This window comes from Pleurodeles waltl, chromosome 6, assembly GCF_031143425.1.
Source record: "Pleurodeles waltl isolate 20211129_DDA chromosome 6, aPleWal1.hap1.20221129, whole genome shotgun sequence".
Taxonomy (NCBI): domain Eukaryota; kingdom Metazoa; phylum Chordata; class Amphibia; order Caudata; family Salamandridae; genus Pleurodeles; species Pleurodeles waltl.
This window is the reverse complement of record NC_090445.1, coordinates 470256561-470278654: the sequence shown is the minus strand read 5'-3', so window position 1 is coordinate 470278654 and position 22094 is coordinate 470256561. Positions and strand designations below refer to the sequence as shown.

The 22094-nt window shown below is 42.6% G+C and overlaps 1 pseudogene; it reads right to left on the bottom strand.

The window, feature by feature from the left end:
* LOC138299912 (histone-lysine N-methyltransferase SMYD3 pseudogene) overlaps positions 1 to 19482 on the bottom strand; it is a 34880-nt pseudogene extending 15398 nt beyond the window's left edge.
* Positions 19483 to 22094: the final 2612 nt, after the last annotated feature.

Here is a 22094-nt window from a genome sequence, read left to right as displayed (position 1 = left end):
ACCTCTCAGTAAGTGTGCTCATATTTTAATTAGTAAAGGTTGCCGCGGGTCTGGGGATATATGTTATTTTATCAGTGGTTCCCAACCTTTTGACTTCTGTGGAACCCCACTTTATCCTTAATGGAATCCGGGGACCTCTACTGAGTCCTTCTTGGAATCCGGGGACCCCCCAATAAGTCATTACTGAAAGCTGGGGAATTAATCTGTTAAAATTATGTAATTTTCTAAGTAGTCGCGGACCACTTGAGGAGGCTTTGCTGACCCCTTGGGTTCCCCGGACCACAGGTTGCGGACCACTGATGGGTTACTCTGGGAGATTGTGTAGTTGTGTACAATCCTCCTAATCACAACTGAACCACAAAGGACAGGTTATGTGATGTTACACTAGAATGATTTTGTGATGTCACACTCAACGGTTCATGCTGTTTAGAACTCGCCCACTGGAGGAAAAGGTGGGAAGAAGTGTAGAACTTGTTCCCCAACTGAAGATACTGTGGGGGCAGGGAGGAGAAGGAGGAAGTGGTGAAGTGGCAGGTTGAGGAGTGTTGTCAAAACAGCTGCAGCAGGAGTAAGTCCTTTAGGAACAACGTTCAGGGTAGTTCTTGCCTTAAAACACTACCTGAACCCCCTCTCGAATTTAACAAGGAAGCAGACCATGGCTGACATAGTTATGTTCTACCCGATAAAATCGCCTGTGGTGGGGGGCTTGACAGGGGAGTAAATTGCTGTTGGTAGGGCGTGGACCCCATACACAGAGATTCGAAACAGCAGAGAAAGCTCATATTGGAAGACGTGGTGAGAGCAAGGACAGTCTCACAGACATTAAAATTACGAGTTGGTGGTGCCGGTTCAGCAAAGAATCAGAAACCTGTACATGTAAAGAATTGACAAAGCAGGCAGACATTTCAAAACAGCGATAAGTACAAATATAAAGTGTTTACCAAGTACCTGTCCTTTGAGAGATTTTGAATTTGATGACCTCTCTTCTGGACTAAGGTCCTCGGAAATGTGTGGGTTCTGAAAAAGACAATATGAAATTTAATTTACTGTGCCAATTGAAATAAGGCGGCAGATGAGCATTTTGTAAATACTTTGTTTTTATTGTTTTAAACTCTTTTTCAAATTTGCTTGGGGTGCCCCCACACACAAACGTACCCATACACTCACTACTTCTCCTTCACAAATGCATTTGCACACACACACACCTTTAAAATCACTGATCCTCGATCTCAACTAGTGGTGCACAGGGGTTCTGAATTGAACTCCTGTAGTACCTGTGCACGGCTTTAATAGTGCAGCAAGTGCAGTTGCACCAGGGCCTCTTTGCAATAGTGCAACTGCACCTGCTGCACCATTGATAGAAGCACCCCTTAATCACTCCCTCTCACAATTTGCTCCTCACTCACTGTAACTCACTCATACTGCTTTACTCACTCCCTTATTTTCACTTATCCATGGTCTCACTCACTCATTGATTCTCACGTTTTCACTCTCATTGAGACTCTAACACTGACAACACTATCAATCGCATTCTCCCTCAATCATTCACAAACACACTTTCACTCAGACATTCACAGAGAAACAACAGTGAATTATTTTGTTTACTAACCTCTCTTCCTTAGCTGGCGATTCAGAGGCTCCATTGGTAGTAGCAGAGCAGAAGTTTGGCGCTGGACATTGGAACAAGCAAGCGATGATTCCTAACGAGGACCCAGGCAGAAGCCACGCTCAAGAGGAAGACTCATCTCAAGCCCTCTCCCATCTTCCTGATAGGACTGGAAGCACAGCCCTATCAGAAGCTGGGACAGAGCTAAGGATCTGCCCCTGCTACTTTCTGTGATGCCACATAAGCTTCAGGGATTCACTGATGTGATCCCTGACCCCTACATTTCACCAGATATACTGTGCTGCCTAAAGCATGCACAGTATCTCTGCTAAATGAAAAGGATTGTGCTTGTGTTAGGGGTTTGTAGTTGAACTACACCATTCACACCCGCAATCCAGATATTGTTCTACAGAGTGCTGTGTTTTCAAACAACACTCTGCAACTGGAGCGTTGCTCTGTCTCCCTTCTTGTCCTCTGCTCCTCCTCTCGTCATCAGGAGCCTGGTGGAGAGGCCTGGAGGGCTGACTTGTGTTGTGTTTACATGAACACTGCTAAATTAAATGATTACACATGTAATACATACTTTTAGCAGTGGCTCAGTGAATTATGTGACGGCTCACAGGGGGCCAGGCTAAACCCGGAAGCCCCTTAAGAGACGCCACCCGTGGGCTTCTCACACGTCATGTATGAGACCTGGTCCTGGGCAGAGGTTACGCAGCACCAATTGTAACTAGTGTCCTGGGAGCCATTCACTACCAGTGTCCTGGGGCCACAGTACTACTGCATCCAAACCTGAAGTGATCAAGTACTTAGCCTTAGCACTTGTCTCTCAATCATGAGCCCAAGGCTTAATCAAGAGGCATTATAGGGTTAATCAATCAAAGCACTGATTGGCACTTTAATACAAATTATGAACTGATTGGCAAGTCAGTGTTTTACTTTATAAAAAGGAACATACTTTAGTATGTATGAGTACAAGAAACAACACACACAAAAATTGCCAAACTGTGAAGTCCTCTTGTTAAAATGACACTCTGTAACAAGGTAAATTATCCTTTCTTAGTGTATGAGCTTTATTCCTTTAGAAACCTCATCCACAACCTCTGACCGCCTCCTATGGAATCTCTTGACCAGCTACATCACCACAATCCAGGTGTTACATAACTGGTCAAGTTTTCACGAGACACCACAAAGGTCCCAAGCTCTAGTAGAGCTTTCAAGTTAAGCACTATAGTTACATTTAATTCAGTGCTTATGTTGTGATGGACTGAATTTGCAAGCAAGCTTGTGACTCCAGAAGTTCAGAATTCAGTCAAATACCCTTTCTAAAAACACTGTGTATTGTTAAATGGTAGCCCAAATCTCATCAACGCAGTGCAACACTTTGAAAAAGAAAGTGTATCTTTATGTTTGCACAGAAGAGAATAGGGTATGGAGTGCTGGTGCTGGACTGTTACTGAAGTTTAGATTCCTCTGATCCAAAAGCTTTCAGGACTCAATGCACAATAGTAATAGACCCCTCACATGGTCACACATGGCCTTCACACCTGAAGTACTTCATCGAGGGAGCTGCTCAGATAAATTAGATTCAGGTCAGGCTGACAATTATTGCATCATATCTGGTCTCAGCAAGACTAAGAACCTCATAGCAGCAAGTGCACATAATGTTGAAAGATGGGTTTTTAGTATGCAAGGTCGTCTACCTCTTTTTTCAGCAGCTCTCTGCAACACAGACCTTCTCTGCAGTCATATCAATTTAGACGTAACCCCTTAAAAGAAAACATGCATGGATTCTGTCTCTAGTTTACTCTATTTTCCATACAAGGGGTGCAGAGCTTCAATGATAGAAAATGTGAACAATGGCTAGACAGGAGGGGGCCACTTATAATCAGTCCAAGGATAGTAGTGATTTCCAAGTGTCCAATGACATTCAAAGTTTGAGTTCACCCCATCGTTTTAGAAGAACTAATTCTTGCAGAGTGCACGTCTCATTTAGGTTACCGCAACTCCATGGGAAACACCCAGGGGCAAAACTGTCATTTTCCCTCTTGTTTATTGCTGGTAAGCTCCTTCTGTCTCCTGCACCAAGCACCAAATATGGTGTTGAGTCATCAGCCCAGTGTACTCCAAATGAGGGGTTTCTTATGTCTAGCCACCCACCCAAAGTCTCTGTTCACTTGTTGTCCTCTACCAAGTCACTTATTGAACAGTTAGAACTGGTTTGAAGCTTCAGCAAGACCACCAACGTTATTTCCTGGGAATTTGTATTAGAGGCCAAACAGTGGAAGGCATGGCTCAAGTTTTGGAAGAGTTGTGCTCAACTCCAACTATGTATGAATGGTATTTTCTGTAGTTTTCAAATTAACATAGATTTGTTTCCCGTAATGATGTGTAGTAATCAAAGCCTAAGGTGCTGTTTGCATATCAACATAGATCAAAGACAGACAATATAGACGGGCAATATAATCATGCCCAGATTTTTTTTTACCAGTAATCCTCTTTACACATTGTCCATTCTTACTTGTCCTAGTCTTACTTCCACCCACTTATGTCTCTCACCTTTTGCATGACATAGGTAATGGTTAACTAAATATTAGAAGAGATTATGAGAGAAGATTTTGGTGAATATGTATCATTAAACTGAGCAAAGCCATTATCTGAGGAATGGTATTTTGTTCAAACTGTCTGTATCACAGACATCCAACTACTAGTTCTGGAGCTACTGGTAGCTCGTCAAAACCTCAAAGTAGCTCTCAGAGCTGAATTCAAGCCCAGTATTTCATTCAGAGAGTCTATGCATAATAATGAAGAAGAGCACTGCTCATCTCAAGACAGCCAGCCAAACTTATGACAGGAACTAATCCTAGTAGTCAAACACACAATGTATTGACCTATGGGGTCTGCAACATGACCACCTTTATTCAATGTAACTAGGGCCCAGGTTATGAGTTGGGTGGACGGGAACACCCGTCCGCCAAAATCCCAACAGGGTGGCTGCCACTGTAGTGGTGACCTCCAAGCCAGCCCTATTATGACTTCCCCACTGGGCTGACAGGTAGAAACCAAGGTTTCTGCCGATCAGCCCAGTGGGAAAGTGGCAGCAGCATTGTCGCCGGCTCGTAACAGAGTTAGCGGCAATGCTGCTGCCCGCAGGGGGCACAGGCATCATTGCAATGTGCACTGTCTTCACAGCTGACGAGGCTGGCTGAGAACCAGGCTGTAAAGAGCAGGGCGGTGCTGAGGTCAGCACCAACCTGGCTGATTGCAACCTGGACCGCCGTCAGCCCACTGGGATCCAAAGATCCTGGCGGGGAGGGCGGTAGGTTGGCGGGGCTGCCCGCCAACCTTGCAATGTCACATTCGAACTGCCACAACTGTACCGGTCCGACAGCCACCATGAGTGTGGCACTCCGAGAACCGCCATACTCGTAATCAGGTCCTAAGTCACAAGGAGATTGACCATGTTGAAGTGCAGGCTTTGTCAGTCACACCATGTGTGTGAAAAGTGGACTGTAAAAGAAGAGTGGCACCAGTAGCCTCAGCAGTTATCAGTGCTGCCCCATCAAAGAATGGTACTGCAGGCGTCACAATGAAAATGTGTCAGTTGGGTACATGATCAGCCCAAGAGTTGAGGAAAGCTATGATCCACATCAGATAATAATAAGATTTTCCATCTGCATTTATTTATGTGTGCACCCATAATAAATTCTGTCACTTCCTGGAAGCCACGTCAGCCATCAAGGACCACCAAATGCATTTTCTATCCTTCATTACAAGGGTTTTATCTCTGGCACAATTGTGTTGTTCGTGGAATGTTAGTGCTAATGGCATAATAAGGGTCACCCTTAACTATTTTGGGCATTCTTGGTCTAGTTGTTGCATACTAGCAGCCATCACTGACAAATTAAGAGTATGACTGAGCTACCTTCAGCTATCCCTGACATAATGGTGACCATTATTCGTATGGCTGATATATGGTGGCCACCCTGGTCCTCATGGTGTCCAGCCTTGGCCCAATTGTGGCCCTCGTAAAATGGTGGGCATTATTGGCATAATACAAGCATCCTTGGTGCTATGGTGAGCATACATGGGCTATGAGTAGAATACCTGGACATTCGAAGCAGTCAGTCCATGTAAGGCACATTTGTACAGCTGAACACTCAATGAAAATGACAAGCTGATGTTTGGGGCTGTGCATTTCATAAGAATGAAAACTGATATTTTAAAGACATTTTGTAATAAACAAAGGCTTTTTCTGTAAACGTGAATGTGTTTGCCCAAAATAGAAATGGTATTTGATAGAAAATATGTGTATTTTCAGAAACTGACGTGGACTAAGACCAAAGGTTGCAATTGCAAAACACATTTAAGGTTGATTGGTAGCAAAAAAATGCTTTCTGCAGGTTGAGTACATACAGGAAATAAAGAACTGAATGTGACAAACAGCAAGATGTTGGGTGTACTTTTCAGATGTAAAATAGTCCTTCATACATTCCAATAAGGCACTTCCGGGTAGGCAGAATGGGCCAGATGTAGCAAGCATTGTGCATGGTGCAAACTGCGAAAATCGCAGTTTGCGCCATGCAAAATGCCCATCGCGATGCACATTCACAATTTGCGAGTCGGTACCGACTCGCAAATTGTTAATGCAACTCACAAATAGGAAGGGGTGTCCCCTTCCTATTTGCGACTCGCATCGCTATGGTAAATAGCTTTGTGACCGCGAATGCGGTCGCAAAGCAATTCGCAGTTACCACCAGTGTCAGACTGATGGTAACCCATTCGCAAAAGGTAAGGGGTCCCCAGGGGACCCCTTCCCCTTTGTGAATGTTGCCCAAAATGTTTTTTCAGAGCAGGCAGTGGTCCAATGGACCACTGCCTACTGTGAAAAAACGAAACCAAATGGTTTCAGTATTTTTTTTTTTTTGCAACTCGTTTTCTTTAAGGAAAACGGGCTGCGAAATAAATAAAAAAAACTGCTTTATTTAAAAAGCAGTCACAGACATGGAGGTCTGCTGTCTTCAGCAGGCCACCATCCCTGTAAGTGCAGGGACTCGCTATGGGGTCGCAAAATGCGACCCACCTCATTAATATTAATGAGGTGGGTCTTTGCGACCCCATAGCGAATCGCTGACGGTGTTTGAGACACCGTTCTGCATCCGATTTTGCGAATCAGAAATTGCAAGTCGCACCGACTCGCAATTTACGATTCGCAAAATCGGAACTACCTACATCTGGCCCAATGATACACCAAATGCAAAACAGCATGATGTATGAAAGTAAAGCTCCACTGGGTGGAACCAAAGCCCATTCTATGTACATTTTAAAGAATTGGTAACAACAGGTCGTATAGACAACCCGCTACCATGCCAAACCTAAACAAGTACTGTCAAAACCAATAGATCAGGCTTTTATTTTGAGTCCTGGCTACAGAACAGTCTGCTGCAACATAAAAAACAAACAAATAAGCGTTGGCAAAGTGAGTCAGTTCATTGCGACTCATGTGTCTTGACACATGGGCACACATGGGGATGCATGGAGGTCCATATTGGAATGTATTTTCTATTAAAGAATTATCACTCCATCTCGGCCACCGATGCCATTTTGACAACTTTAATTAACTGCTCCAACGTGGCTGACAGATATGTTAGAACAGTAAACTAAAAGTGGAAAAAACCCAGTGGAAGTGCAAAAATGCTAGTGAAGAGCACAGTATCGATTTTCAGCTGCCAGATCTCATGTTAAACAATAAATAAATAAGGAGCATTTCAAAATGGCGAGTGGGACTGGATAGCCACCGTTGAGCAGAGGCAAAATTGAGAGCATTCGTAGGAGGTGGAATTACACATCAAACAGCGACAGCATGGCGTAACAGTTATACTCTTCTGGTTAGACTCAATGCACACTGCATATTTTAAAGAACTGGTAACACTAGGTACAGCAGACAGCTATGCTTTACAGCCAGTCCCATATATATTATTTTTGACGCACTGGTGCTAAGTGCATTCAAACTGGGGAGCAAGTAGTGAAGTGTAAGGAAGAGTGTGAAACTTGAAAGGGCAGTGGACGCAAACAAATGTTTCTGTCAACTACTTTTAGATAGGGGTAGAGGTGAGCGAGCCATCAAATTAACAGAGAGAGCCACGCCAGAGCTGAGGATCTAGTTAGACTGTAAGCGCCCATGCATGAATCGAGCCCTGAAAATATTTGGCATGTAAACTGTGCAACAAACACCATACAAAAATATGATAAAGACTCATCACAAATTCAAAAAAGGGTATTTCTTTAACATGCAGAAGCATTTCAATGCAGTAAATTAGATCACTGCATTGAGAAAGTGCAGTTAAACATGGACTTAAAAATATGTATCATCCCCAACCCCTTCCATGCCATCAATGTAATTAGTGAATTAAGAGGCAATTCAGATGTTTTGTGCACCCTATATTTGGCATACATTCTAACATAGAGGAACATTATAGTCCATTTAAATCAGACATTTAAATCAGATATATGAAAGGTGCTTATATAGCAGTTACCCTGAACTTACATATTTCAAGTGCTCTCAAATGATATAAGGAACAAGTATTGGCAAGGCCAATAGGTCTCATCTATGCAAGAGCTACTGTCTTTGCCAATATGTTTTAGACATGTTCTACACCAGCGTGGCTTAAAAGTTAGTGGTACAGATGAGAGTGGCATGGAGTAGCTTAGAATGGAATGGCGAAAAGTGGAATGGCGAAAGTGGATTAGGGTGTTGTAGAGTGGAGTGGCAAAACTAAAATGAGTGTGGACTAACTTTCACACACAAAACAAGTGCTGTAGAAATTTATTTTTTGGACACTAAGGTTTACATAGAAGAGAATCAACTGAAGACAACTATGTTCAGAAAAACAACTGCCACAAACAGCATTCTACATGGTAAGAGCTTCCATCCCAAACCCTTACTTAGAAGCATTCCGTTTGGTGAATTTTCACGTGCAAGACGTAATTGCTCAGATGATAAGGAGATGGAGAACCAATTTACAGATGTCAAACAAAGATTTATATGCAGAGGATATCCAAAAACCAACATTGAACTATGTGCAAGAAGAGCTAAATCAAAGACCTGGCAAGACGTGTTAGGAGAAAAGACTTCAAATAAAAATGACACAGCAGAAAACTGTCTGCGGTTGATACCTATATATGGTAAGGAAAGTGAAGACATTGTGAGAATATTCAAAAGACATTGTAAAATATTGAGAAATGATCAGAACATAGCAGAATTTGTGTGACCCAGACCATTGGTGTCATATAGGAAATCATGTTCGAGAAAGGACATACTTGTTAAAAGTCATTATACAGCACCTGCCCCAAAAATTGGTTAAGTAATGTGCACACAGGCTTCTACAAATGTAGGAGATGTAAAGTCTGCCAAATCGCAAGAAACATAAGGACATTCAAAGACTCAAAGGAAAAATTATGCAGAAAACTCAGAAAATAACTTGTGATAGTCAATCTGTGGTCTATTTGATCGAATGTGTATGTGACTTTCAATATATGTAGCACTATTTGTCCTCTAAAGAAGAGAATACTCAAACATGTGAGAGCAATACAACACAAAGATCAAAGCTACGCTGTTGCAAGACACTATTTGACACAACATACAGAAGATTGGAAAAGCATCAGGTTTTTTGGTTTGGTACAAATAAATAAGGATGAATGTGGGGGCAACAGAACTCTTAAATTACGACAATTGGAAAGTAGATTTATCATCCAACTACATACAAAGACACTTTATGGGTTGAACATGGATGAGGAATTATTTGTCCATTTATAAATGTGTATATTTTCCAGTTAAAAAAGATAAAAAAGATCAGAATTGAGGCGATGTATGTAGAAACAGAGGCCAAACATGGAAGTGAACATAGGGTCTGAAAAATAGGTAGCTTAAAATCCTTTGTCAGTGAAGTAATTATGAGATTTCAGATTATTCAGTCATGTCAATAACCAATTCATTCTAAGATAACTTGCACTTAGCAAATATAAATAGATCGCTATAGAGATGCAGGTATCAGTTTGGATCCATGAAATAATGTGCAATTCAGCACTTAGGTTGAAATGTATTTTTGGAAATTTATATTTTTGCAATTAATCATGGTATTCCTTTGGTTAGGTATTTAATTGAATATAGAAATGAGTATGTTCATAAATAATCATTCTTGTCAACATAAGTAGATCATGAATGATGGGACTTTAGACTGATTAATTTTTACGCAAATGTTTGTAATCAGATGTATCCTACTTAGTTCTATTTAAAATTAAATGATTCCTAGCAAACAAAGTATATAGTAATTGATATGTGGTGATCGGTATGGATCCACAACGGAAATTATGATCACTTAAGCACTGAGCTTTAAATCTGAGTCATTAACTAAATTCATGATTGTAATCAATCGATAAACTTCACTGTTTTAGTTGCAAATTGTATATAGAGGATATAATGTGTATAGATTAATTTTCCATCATGAGTAGATTAGGAACCACAGAATCAATGTATCTTTTTAATTTTATTTTGCACACTTTTATTGGCATACTACAACATCCAAAATGCCTCATTGTGGGCAAATTGAATGCATAGAAAGTAAAGTAAAGAAGTACTCACTGGCCGCGAGCAAGACTCTATACGAGTCGAAACGCTCTGGTGGCTGTTTAGTCTTAAATAAAGACACTTTAATTGGACTTCTGAAGTGCGGTGAATATATTTTAGAAATTAAATATATATATATATATATATATATACACACACACACACACACACACACTTCACTGCATATATTCACTATTGATATATTGCACTTTTTATGACTGTCCTAGTTTAACTGATGAGTATTTTAGCATTTACATGTGTTTTACTGCATTCAATTTAAGTGCTCATGTTTATATTTTCGTGTGTTTTTATTTGATATCTGGGAAGTGCATTAATGAACTAATTACTCAGACTAGGAGTGCTGCATTCTTTGGCATTGTTTTCCTCTTAGTTTGAAGCAAAGCAGAACAATTTGGCGTAGTCTGTAGGATACAAAGTAAAAGATTTAAAAGGGAAAATGTTTGGCAAAAAGTCAAAGGCAGTTTCCCAGGTGCCAAATGACATACCAGGGTGGGAAAAACATCCTATGATGTTCTTGCGAATGAATGGTCATGTGGAGCAGGGTAATGTCAGAATTGGAGTGAACGTCTCGTCGATGCTTAACCAAAAGAAGTATTAATCTGCATCAATACATTTATTACTCAGAGTAGGAGTGCTCCATTCCTTGGCATCGTTTTCATCTTAGTTTGAAGCAAGGCAGAACAACCTTCCGTTCCAATACTTGCCAACCTGGTGATTCTAAAATGAGGACCAAGTCAGATGCCTAAGGGGTTAATTCAATTAACATGAAGGGAAAATAGGCACTTTATGGAGAGTGATATAGGGTTGAAAAAAGGGTGACTCCACTGACGTATATGGAGGCAGTTTGCTTGTCAGAAGGGTGAACATCGGTGAAAAAATGGTGACAGACCTGAAAATGGGGGTAAGTTGACAGGTATGTGTTCATGTCCTTTCTCTCTGTCTTTTTTCAACAAAAGACTACAAACATCAAAAACTTTGAACATGAAAACTTAAAATATCAAAAACACAGTACCCAAAAACATTGCTATGCTATTCCAGCTGAGCTTTTGTATATAAGTACCAGTGCATGCAGTGCAGGAAATGAGGGAGATCCTGGCAAATCCCAGCTCCGGCAGATATTTCTGAATCGAATCTGGAATCCACTGGAAATATTGAAAAATGCTGAATATGTCCTAGTGTAATTTCCCAACACATTAACACAATTCAGCAGCGCCCACATGCTGTACGCTTGCTGTTCAGGGCACCAACATGTAGGCAGCGAGGGTGTGTGGACTTTGTGATTGTTAGGTCGAGCGTGCAAGCACTCTGACCTATTGGAAGTATTGTGGGCTTTTAACCACACCCAGCGCACGCCCATCACTTTCACTCATTCGTGGGCTTGCCTTTCAAAAATCACTTGATGTCATTGGTAAATGCTTTACTTTTACCCTGCCTGGAGGCTGCTTTGTTACTGCCTTGGGGACTGACCCTGTGTGAGAAAGTAGCCTCTTTTTAGCCTTGTTACCCCCACTTTTGGCCTGTTTGTGAGTGTATGTCAGGGTGTTTTCACTGTCTCACTGGGATCCTGCTAGCCAGGGCCCAGTGCTCATAGTGAAAACCCTATGTTTTCAGTATGTTTGTTATGTGTCACTGGGACCCTGCTAGTCAGGACCCCAGTGCTCATAAGTTTGTGGCCTATAGGTATGTGTTCCCTGTGTGGTGCCTAACTGTCTCACTAAGGCTCTGCTAACCAGAACCTCAGTGGTTATGCTCTCTCTGTACAAATTGTCACTAACAGGCTAGTGACCAATTTCACCAATTCACATTGGCATACTGGAACACCCTTATAATTCCCTAGTATATGGTACTGAGGTACCCAGGGTATTGGGGTTCCAGGAGATCTCTATGGGCTGCAGCATTTCTTTTGCCACCCATAGGGAGCTCTAACAATTCTTACACAGGCCTGCCACTGCAGCCTGAGTGAAATAACGTCCACGTTATTTCACAGCCATTTACCACTGCACTTAAGTAACTTATAAGTCACCTATATGTCTAACCTTTACCTGGTAAAGGTTAGGTGCAAAGTTACTTAGTGTGAGGGCACCCTGGCACTAGCCAAGGTGCCCCCACATTGTTCAGAGCAAATTCCCCGGACTTTGTGAGTGCGGGGACACCATTACACGCGTGCACTACACATAGGTGAATACCTATGTGTAGCTTCACAATGGTAACTCCGAATATGGGCATGTAACATGTCTATGATCATGGAATTGCCCCCTCTATGCCATCCTGGCATAGTTGGCACAATCCCATGATCCCAGTGGTCTGTAGCACAGACCCTGGTACTGCCAAACTGCCTTTTCAGGGGTTTCACTGCAGCTGCTGCTGCTGCCAACCCCTCACACAGGTTTCTGCCCTCCTGGGGTCCAGCCAGGCTTGGCCCAGGATGGCAGAACAAAGGACTTCCTCAGAGAGAGGGTGTTACACCCTCTCCCTTTGGAAAAAGGTGTTAAGGCAGGGGAGGAGCAGCCTCCCCCAGCCTCTGGAAATGCTTTCATGGGCACAGATGGTGCCCATTTCTGCATAAGCCAGTCTACACCGGTTCAGGGACCCCTCGGCCCTGCTCTGGCGCGAAACTGGACAAAGGAAAGGGGAGTGACCACTCCCCTGACCTGCACCTTCCCTGGGAGGTGCCCAGAGCTCCTCCAGTGTGCTCCAGACCTTTGCCATCTTGGAAACAGAGGTGCTGCTGGCACACTGGACTGCTCTGACTGGCCAGTGCCAGCAAGTGACGTCAGAGACTCATTCTGATAGGCTCCTCCAGTGTTGCTAGCCTATCCTCTCTTCTAAGTAGCCAAACCCTCTTTTCTGGCTATTTAGGGTCTCTGCTGTGGGGAATTCCTTAGATAACGAATGCAAGAGCTCATCAGAGTTCCTCTGCATCTCTCTCTTCACCTTCTGCCAAGGAATCGACTGCTGACCGCGCTGGAAGCCTGCAAAACTGCAACAAAGTAGCGAAGACGACTACTGCAACTCTGTAACGCTGATCCTGCCGCCTTCTCGACTGTTTTCCTGGTGGTGCATGCTGTGGGGGTAGTCTACCTCCTCTCGGCACTAGAAGCTCCGAAGAAATCTCCCGTGGGCCGACGGAATCGTCCCCCTGCAACCGCAGGCACCAAAGAACTGCATTACCGGTACCCTGGGTCTCCTCTCAGCACGACGAGCTAGGTCCCTTGATTCCAGGAACTCTGTCCAAGTGACTCCCACAGTCCAGTGACTCTTTAGTCCAAGTTTGGTGGAGGTAAGTCCTTGCCTCCCCACGCCAGACTGCATTGCTGGGAACCGTGACTTTTGCAGCTACTCCGGCCTCTGTGCACTTCCGGTGGAAATCCTTTGTGCACAGCCAAGCCTGGGTCCACGGCACTCTAACCTGTATTGCACGACTTTCTAAGTTGTCCTCCGGCGGTGTGGGACTCCTTTGTGCAACTTCGGGTGAGCACCGTTTCACTCTTCTTCGTAGTGCCTGTTCTGGCACTTCTGCGGGTGCTGCCTGCTTCTGAGAGGGCTCCTTGTTTTGCTCGAAGCCCCCTCTGTCCCCAGACGCAATTGGCCACATCCTGGTCCCTCCTGGGCCACAGCAGCATCCAAAAACCCTAACCACACGATTTGCAGCTAGCAAGGCTTGTTGGCGGTCTTTCGGCGGGAAAACACTTCTGCACGACTCTCCACGGCGTGGGGGATTCATCCACCAAAGGGAAAGTCTCTAGCCCTTGTCGTTCCTGCAGAATCCTCAGCTCCTACTGTCCAGTAGCAGCTTCTTTGCACCCACAGCTGGCATTTCCTGGGCATCTGCCCATCTCCGACTTGCTTGTGACTTTTGGACTTGGTCCCCTTGTTCCACAGGTACCCTCGACTGGAAATCCATCGTTGTTGCATTACTGGTTTGTGCCTTTCCTGCAGAATTCCCCTATCACGACTTCTTTGTCCTTTGGGGAACTTTAGTGCACTTTGCACTCACTTTTCAGGGTCTTGGGGTGGGCTATTTTTCTAACCCTTACTATTTTCTAATAGTCCCAGCGACCCTCTACAAGGTCACATAGGTTTGGGGTCCATTCGTGGTTCGCATTCCACTTTTGGAGTATATGGTTTGTGTTGCCCCTATCCCTATGTGTCCCCATTGCATCCTATTGTAACTATACATTGTTTGCACTGTTTTCTAAGACTATACTGCATATTTTTGGTATTGTGTACATATATCTTGTGTATATTTGCTATCCTCATACTGAGGGTACACTCTGAGATACTTTGGCATATTGTCATAAAAATAAAGTACCTTTATTTTTAGTATATCTGTGTATTGTGTTTTCTTATGATATTGTCTAAGTGACACTAGTGGTACTGTAGGAGCTTCACTCGTCTCCTAGTTCAGCCTAAGCTGCTCTGCTAAGCTACCATTATCTATCAGCCTAAGCTGCTAGACACCCTATACACTAATAAGGGATACCTGGGCCTGGTGCAAGGTGTAAGTACCCCTTGGTACTCACTACAAGCCAGTCCAGCCTCCTACACCCTGTTACATAGATAATTACATGATTGCTGATAAGTTTTATGTGAGCGAACTTCTTTTTTTCTTCTTTGTCTCTCCTTCACGCTCATGCTCATGGCAGCCGTGGCGCTTTGAATAGGATCACACTGCCTGCCCTCCTCAGCACCTTCCGCCCCCTGTTCGTGTCTGCTGTCCCCACCACACCTCCCACCTCATTCCTTGTTTTTTCCTGTAAATTATGTGTTTTTTCACCACCTCAAAAGAGACTTGCTTTGCGTTTTAATGCAACACAACTTATGCATTAAGGGCTCTAGGCTGTTTGTTCTGGGCCTTTTATTGGAATGCTTCTGAATGTAATTGCATTCGGAGGTCTACAGCACATTTTCCTCACCTATTTTATTGAAGCTATGCTCCCAGACTCGACTCTTCAGAGGCTAGGTTTCATTTTTACTTAGCAATCTAGTTCCTCTTTGAAACCCGGTCACGGGCTCTGACATGTTTTCCTTGCCTAGGCTGGATTTTTGGGCTGCTGGGTCCTGCTTCCTTGTGTTGGTCTTTTGCTGGCTCCCACGAAGATGTGTGCGAAGATCCTTGTCACTTTATTCCCCTAGAGACTTTGAGAAAAGCTGTAATCAAAGCACTAGAGTGAGAAAACACCGTATAGGTTCAACAGACGATGTGACCATATTTGTTGGGGTACCATAACCGGTACTTTAAATGCTCAGTTTCTAATTTTTCTTATTTTGAAACAATGATATTTGAAACAAATGCACATGTGTATTACATAACATCACTAAGTTTGCAGATTTTTTGTGGTCAACTATTCAAGTGATACGTCCAGCCTGTGCATACTTTTTTAAGCCAACACCGCTTAGCATTTTGGGGATAATATTTGCCTTTTTACCAGAATTAGTATTGACTTAAAAATAACAGCATGAGAAATGCTGTTGGCTCAAAAAGCAGGAGGGTCTGAAGGTGCTACGCAAGACGTGAAGTTACTTGGAAACTGATGAGTAATCTAAATGTAATTTTAAACCGAATACCAGTATGTTTTGTAAATTGAGTAACAGCTCGTGCTTACCCCCACAAAATGTAAGCAAATATATCCTCTTTAGAAAGAATGCTGGACATGTTGAAGGACTCCATTGTGTGAGGAGAGGTGTGCGGGCACGTAGGGGACCAAACTGCATGGCCTCAACTGCTCAGTACGTCCCTGGCGGGGAGAGGCAGCAAGTCCTTGAAGTATGGATAAAACTGTCCAAAAGTCCCACTGAATTATTAAACAAGGGGTCCTGGCCTTTGCCTAATTCAGCTCATTCTTTAAAAGCACGAATCAGGTAGATCAAAGGTAAAAACACACTCTCTCCTATGCCTATCTCTCCTAGACTTGCGTCCACTTGCAGTCATACACTTCCATGGAACGAACAAATATTTTAAATAAAACAGAATCCTCTTTTAGAGTAAACATACAGATACAAAAATGTTTAAAGTCTTATTATTTACAGGTTAACTTATTAAATATTGAGAGAAAGTGTGTCTGGGTGCACCACAGATATCTGTACAAGCGTGTTGGCCCTGGAAAAGCCCCCCACTGCTGTTGGTTTATGTTTAAAGAGGGAGCTGGTGGGGAGGGGGGGCTGATTATACACCCACAGTGTAAGACAAACAGGCCAATACTGAATGAAAAAGTCCCATTCAGAAGAGATAAACAGGACATAGCGTAATTAGACGCTGCCCCCAAAGAGAAAAAGGCAGGACAAAGAGGCAGAACTGGCCACAAGTAAGCAAGGATTTTTGAATGACAGTGGAACCAACAAATGAAATCACTGGAATCCACAGTATAAGTATACATCACGTCGAACGCTACGCTTGAACTAAAAATGATATTATTACAATTGAAGTCTTAGAAAGAGGTTTGATACTTTTCTTATTACTAAGGACCTCTCTCTTCCACTATTTGTGTGAGCTTTCAGAACTTTTAAAAGAAATAAGTAGAGAACATTATTTACTTAATTTAGAGTTTGATGGGAAAAGTAATTTTGTCATTGCAAATACCGTGCACACAAATTGGCTTATCAAACCAATAAAACAGTAATATCCTAATGTGACATTGTGATTCAGTAAACAGCTTTACGACTGGCAAAGTAAACATCTGTCTCCTTATGATTCACACAAATGTGGCTGTAAAGTTGCACTCCTCGCCCATTTTTGTTACTCACAAGGAAATGCATCAGTGTTTTCCAGATGCTCATGCGGTTGCAAACCATTGCAGAGGAGGTGATTGCAAAAAAGCTTTCCACAATAATTTGTAAAATTGAAACGTTTCTTAAGCGACAACATGCACTGTGTCTGTGGTGCCTGGGTGTATAGGAAAGACTGGGCACCAATCTTATGTAATGGTGATGCTTCTGCTCATGGCCCTTTTTCAATCTGCTATTTTTCAGGCACTTTGCAAATGCAGATACAGAGGTCTGCTGCCCTTGGAGGCGTGCTTCATCACTTTAGTCTTACCCATCTAGAAGGTTTTTCAGAGACGTTTCCCTCTTGAATATGAATTAAATGGAATTTCTGCAAATCCTTTTAAACTGTTTATTTAAATTGCTCTAGATTAGTACACCAGGTTAAACACAAAAAAGTGGCCATCACATTGCAGATACAGTGCAAACACAGCACTGCGCTGCAACCCTGCCAGTCATGCCTTTTGCTTTTACAGTGTTGTAGCAGTGTGTTTTATCAGGAAAATTATTATTATTAGGGTCGCAAAAATGTTATTCTTTTGGAATTAGTATGGCATATTTAAATTAGAATGCTAAATGGCAATATTTTCATTTTTGGCTGCAGATAGAGGAAAAAGGTAAATGGAAGTGCTTCAAATATAGGCACAATCACTGGAATGATGTGGCGGGAAAAGACAAAATTAGAAGACAGGGTTGACCAATTTATGTGACAAGAAAAGTCCAGTTCTGAACTTACAAAGCCAATAGCTCTAATTCAAGAAAAGCAAATGCGAGACTCAATGCATTGCAAATGCTTGTTTTTTTGCCGTCAAGCATTTTGCCGCCTGCACTGCAGTGCCTAATTAAACAGTGCCACAATTGGATCTGGCGAAATGCCCATGGGCAGGACGGGCAGTACAGCGGGGGCATTGGGATGGGCACCCATGTAAAAACAGGAAAAAAAACAATCACTGTGGGGTACCCATTGTGTTAAGAGTGTGTTTGTGTTTGCCCGTGGTGAAATGTTTGCAAATCAGAAGAGAGAGCGCCTTCTTATTTTCAACTGCACCTGGGTCTTAAACAAAGATTTGATTGAAAGGGCAATCAACCCTTTTTTGACCAAGTATTATCCTGGTTGGGAGTTACCTATAGCCAAATACCTAGACACCAATGGAATGGAAGAAACAAAGGCACACACGTTATCCCCTACTTAAGTAACACTATGGTTTAGTGGCAGGCTTTTGACTTTGTTCAAACTCCACACCCCAGTGTCAAAAAGGTGTATACCCTGTAAAAATGCCAGTTGTAGCTCCGTGTATGAGTAATTACACACATTTTTTTTTTTTATGACTTTGTTTCTTTTACAGCGCTACTTATCACAGTGTAGGGTGTCAAAGCGCAATAAATAACTCACCAAGCGACAAGACAATCATATGTTTGAAATCAATGTTCAAGAAATGTTACAAAAGACAATGAAGGTGTAGGAGTCACATAGCGTCCATACTTACAAACATTATATGTTAAGACTGCTTAGATGAGAGAAACACAAAGTCGGGATTTGAAAAATGTTACATTGATTGGGTTTTTGTCTATACTAACAAAACCATGTTCCCACCTAAAGTAACCCTTCTTCATATTTAGAAACTAAAAACAACAGATTTAAGATATAAACCCATGATTTGCAGTTTGGATACAGCTCCTCGATGCCTGTTCATAGCTCAATGTGCTACATTAGGATCCCTGTAAGATATTTTTAATAAAGCTTATTTGGGACCAATTAAGATAGATCATATTTTATCGTCATATTTGTCCTCGTTGACAATTTCTTTGCTGCAGATTTTGAAAAAAAAAATCAACACATCGACGGGCAGACTAGTGTCTTCGCTACCATTCCTCTGCCACACCCTGGAATCCAATTTACGGTTTTCCGGAGTAAATTTTTTCCATGCCTCCAGCCAGTGCTTTAAATGGAAAAATAGAAGTGTAGGTACTCTGTACCAGAGTACCTGCTCAGTACCGGAGAGTACCGGCCCATTTAAAGCACTGCCTCCAGCACTAACCATCAGACAAAAATGTCAGGGCAGCTTCAGTTCTTTTAAAGGAAGTAACTGCCTCACCTGATTATAGTGTCCTGGAATCCTGCGCAGCCACGGCCTTTCCGGGTTCTAAAACGAGAATCGAGTCGTTCGGTAAAAGTACATCTAATTTTGTAAAAGACACTCAGTGTGCGCTTTTTACGCAGAGCTGTTAGTTAAACTTAGTAAACTGGTGACGCCGATCTGTGACCGCTCGTCTCCTATCGTAGCTTTAAAACTTTCGGAAAACAGGCGGATCTAGAAAAGACACGTAGAGAAGAAACGAAAGTGAAACTTAAAATGTCGCCATGGTTTAGTTTAATCTTCCACTCTGAGACGAATTTAAAAAAAGCGGATTCGGATCCCTCATTTGAGCAATGTGTTTACTTAACACGAGCAACTGTATTCAAGTTGTCGGCCCTCCGGAAGAACAAAATCATTATCTTCGAGTGTCTGGTGAACAGGGAAGTGGCATTGCACCGTCGATTCTTTGGTGTCCTCACTATTCAGCCAGTACTCCTCCCCTTCTAGTACGGGAGAGGAGGAGAGAGGGAATGGAAATGATCCTCTCATCTTTTACGGGACCAGGGCCAAAAAGTAGAAAGTAGATACTAGCCACTATCGTAAACAAGCATTGGCAATAATAGGGCTTTAATGAGAAGGTATGGAGGATGCCTGTGTTCCTGGCTGTGTTTGCTTACCTGAGCACAATGAAACCTGACCTAATGGCTTTTTTGAAAATACACTTGTTCATAACATGCGATTTAGGTTGGAGACTCACGATTAGGCTAAAAATGGCTTAATTTGATCTTTATCCTCGAAATGCACTCCACTTCAAAGCAAGCCAGTATAGAAAATAAGATTCTCTGGATTCTTTTTTTAAAATCCCCCTCTTTCCTTCTTCCAAATGGTGGTATGTATGCTTGAATTGGAACAGAGCCACATGGTTGACCTCTACAGCTCTCTCAGAATACCTGGGAGGCAAACCCTGTGCCAAGGCCCCACTGTCTATTGCTTCATTAACAGCTGCTCATACCAAAGTTCCATGAGTGACCGTTAAAATTACAAGTTCCATGAGTGACATTAGAACTGCAGTTATGTGATATACGTTGTCAAATCAACAGTAACCCTGTTGTAGATAAAGAAGCCAATTTCAGGAAACGCAGGAAGTTTTTCCAGTCGGTAACCCTGTGACACGTTTAGGTCACCCCCCCCCCGCAGCTCCAGCTAGCAAGGTCTGTTCCAATGTAAACAATAATGGAATTCCATAACACACACACACGGAATTCTACTGCATAGTAAACATTCTCCTGCAAGCAGTTAAAACAAATCCATACTATAACACTCCTTCAGATTGACTTCTCTTAGTCTTTTTGTTGCTTCTCACAACTCAGAAAAGTGCCACTATTATTATTCTCTTAGTAATTCACTGTAATGCTGGCAGACCTGCATCAGGGGTTGGGTGTCCCCGAATTATCGCACTAAAATGCATTGTTACAAATGTTTAGCTCCGTCCGAGATGCTTTTCTCTCAGTGCCCCGTGTGCCCAACTGTTTGATTTTGGATTGAAGCCTACATCTTGGAGACATTCGGAAAGCTTCCCTGTGAATGCATTCTGCCAATTGCTTACCATTGCCTTTCTGGTTTGTAACTCACATTTGCTTGGTTTCTAATTTCTGGATTTAATTGTTTTAGGCTTTCTAGCTTGAGTCTGTCCTTCCCGTGTACCATACCCTATTTACTGAATCCTTCTACCAGTTTTCGATTTTTGTAAACAGGCCTTTAAATTTTGTTCTTATCCTGTCACATTTGCTGTGCATTCAAAGACAGAGGTCATATGCCAGGCTTTGTCTTGTGCTGGAGGTTGGTGTTACCCTTTTTTTCTCTGACTTCAAAATGAGAGGATTTATGTGACAAACATTCTGGCTACCCGGAGTGTGCTGGAGGAAAGCAGTTGGATGCTTTTTTTTTCTAGCACAAAACAAAATGTAAATGAACAAGTGCAGATGTATAAGAATATATCAGAATTAGGAAGGCACAAATGAAGCACATTTTTGGTACTTCTGAAGTGCGATGGAATCAAATATTTTAATAGATCAGAACAAGCCAATACACTAGATGATGACATTTCCACACATTATCGTTTGTACGCTGTTTAGTATTATCAGTAAAACTGTATGTCTGTGCAACCGTAATGGTCAATATCAATCGGTTTGTTGTCTATAATGGTAGTACGTTACCACACCATGCATACTCTACTTTTACGCCACTCCACCCTACTCTCCACCACTCCACCCTACTGCACTCTACTCTGCACCACTTCACTCTGTGCCAATCCACAACACTGCACTCTATGCCACTGCACTTTGCACCACTGCACTCTACTTTGTACCATTCCACTCTACACCAGCACTGTATACTTTTATCAGTAAAACTGTATGTGCAAATGTAATGGTCATTTCAATAGAAAATGTCTATGATGGCAGTGCACTGCTTCACCATGAATACTCCACTTTACGCCACTCCACTGTACTCTGCACCACTCCACAACATTGCACTCTATGCCACTGCACTCTACACAAATGCACTCTACTCCGCACCACTCCTCTAGGCCACTCCACAGCACTGCCCTCTATGCCACTGCACTCTACACTGTGCCACAACACTCCATACCAATGCACTCTACACCAATTCACTCTTCACACTACACCAGTCTAAACTACTCTACACCACTGCACTGTAAGCCACTCTGCTCTACGCCACTCCATGCTACCCTGCATCACTCCACTCTACCCTACACCACTCCACTCTATGCCACTTTACTGTACTCTGAAACAATCTACTCCACACGACTCAATGCACTGCACTCTACACACTGCACTGTCTGCCACTCTAGTCCACTCCACCATATGCTACTCTATCCCACTGTAATATGTGGTGCACCATTCCATTCTACTATGCACTACACCACTGCACTCTATACCAATTTATTATAACCACTGCACTCTGCATCACTGCACTCTAT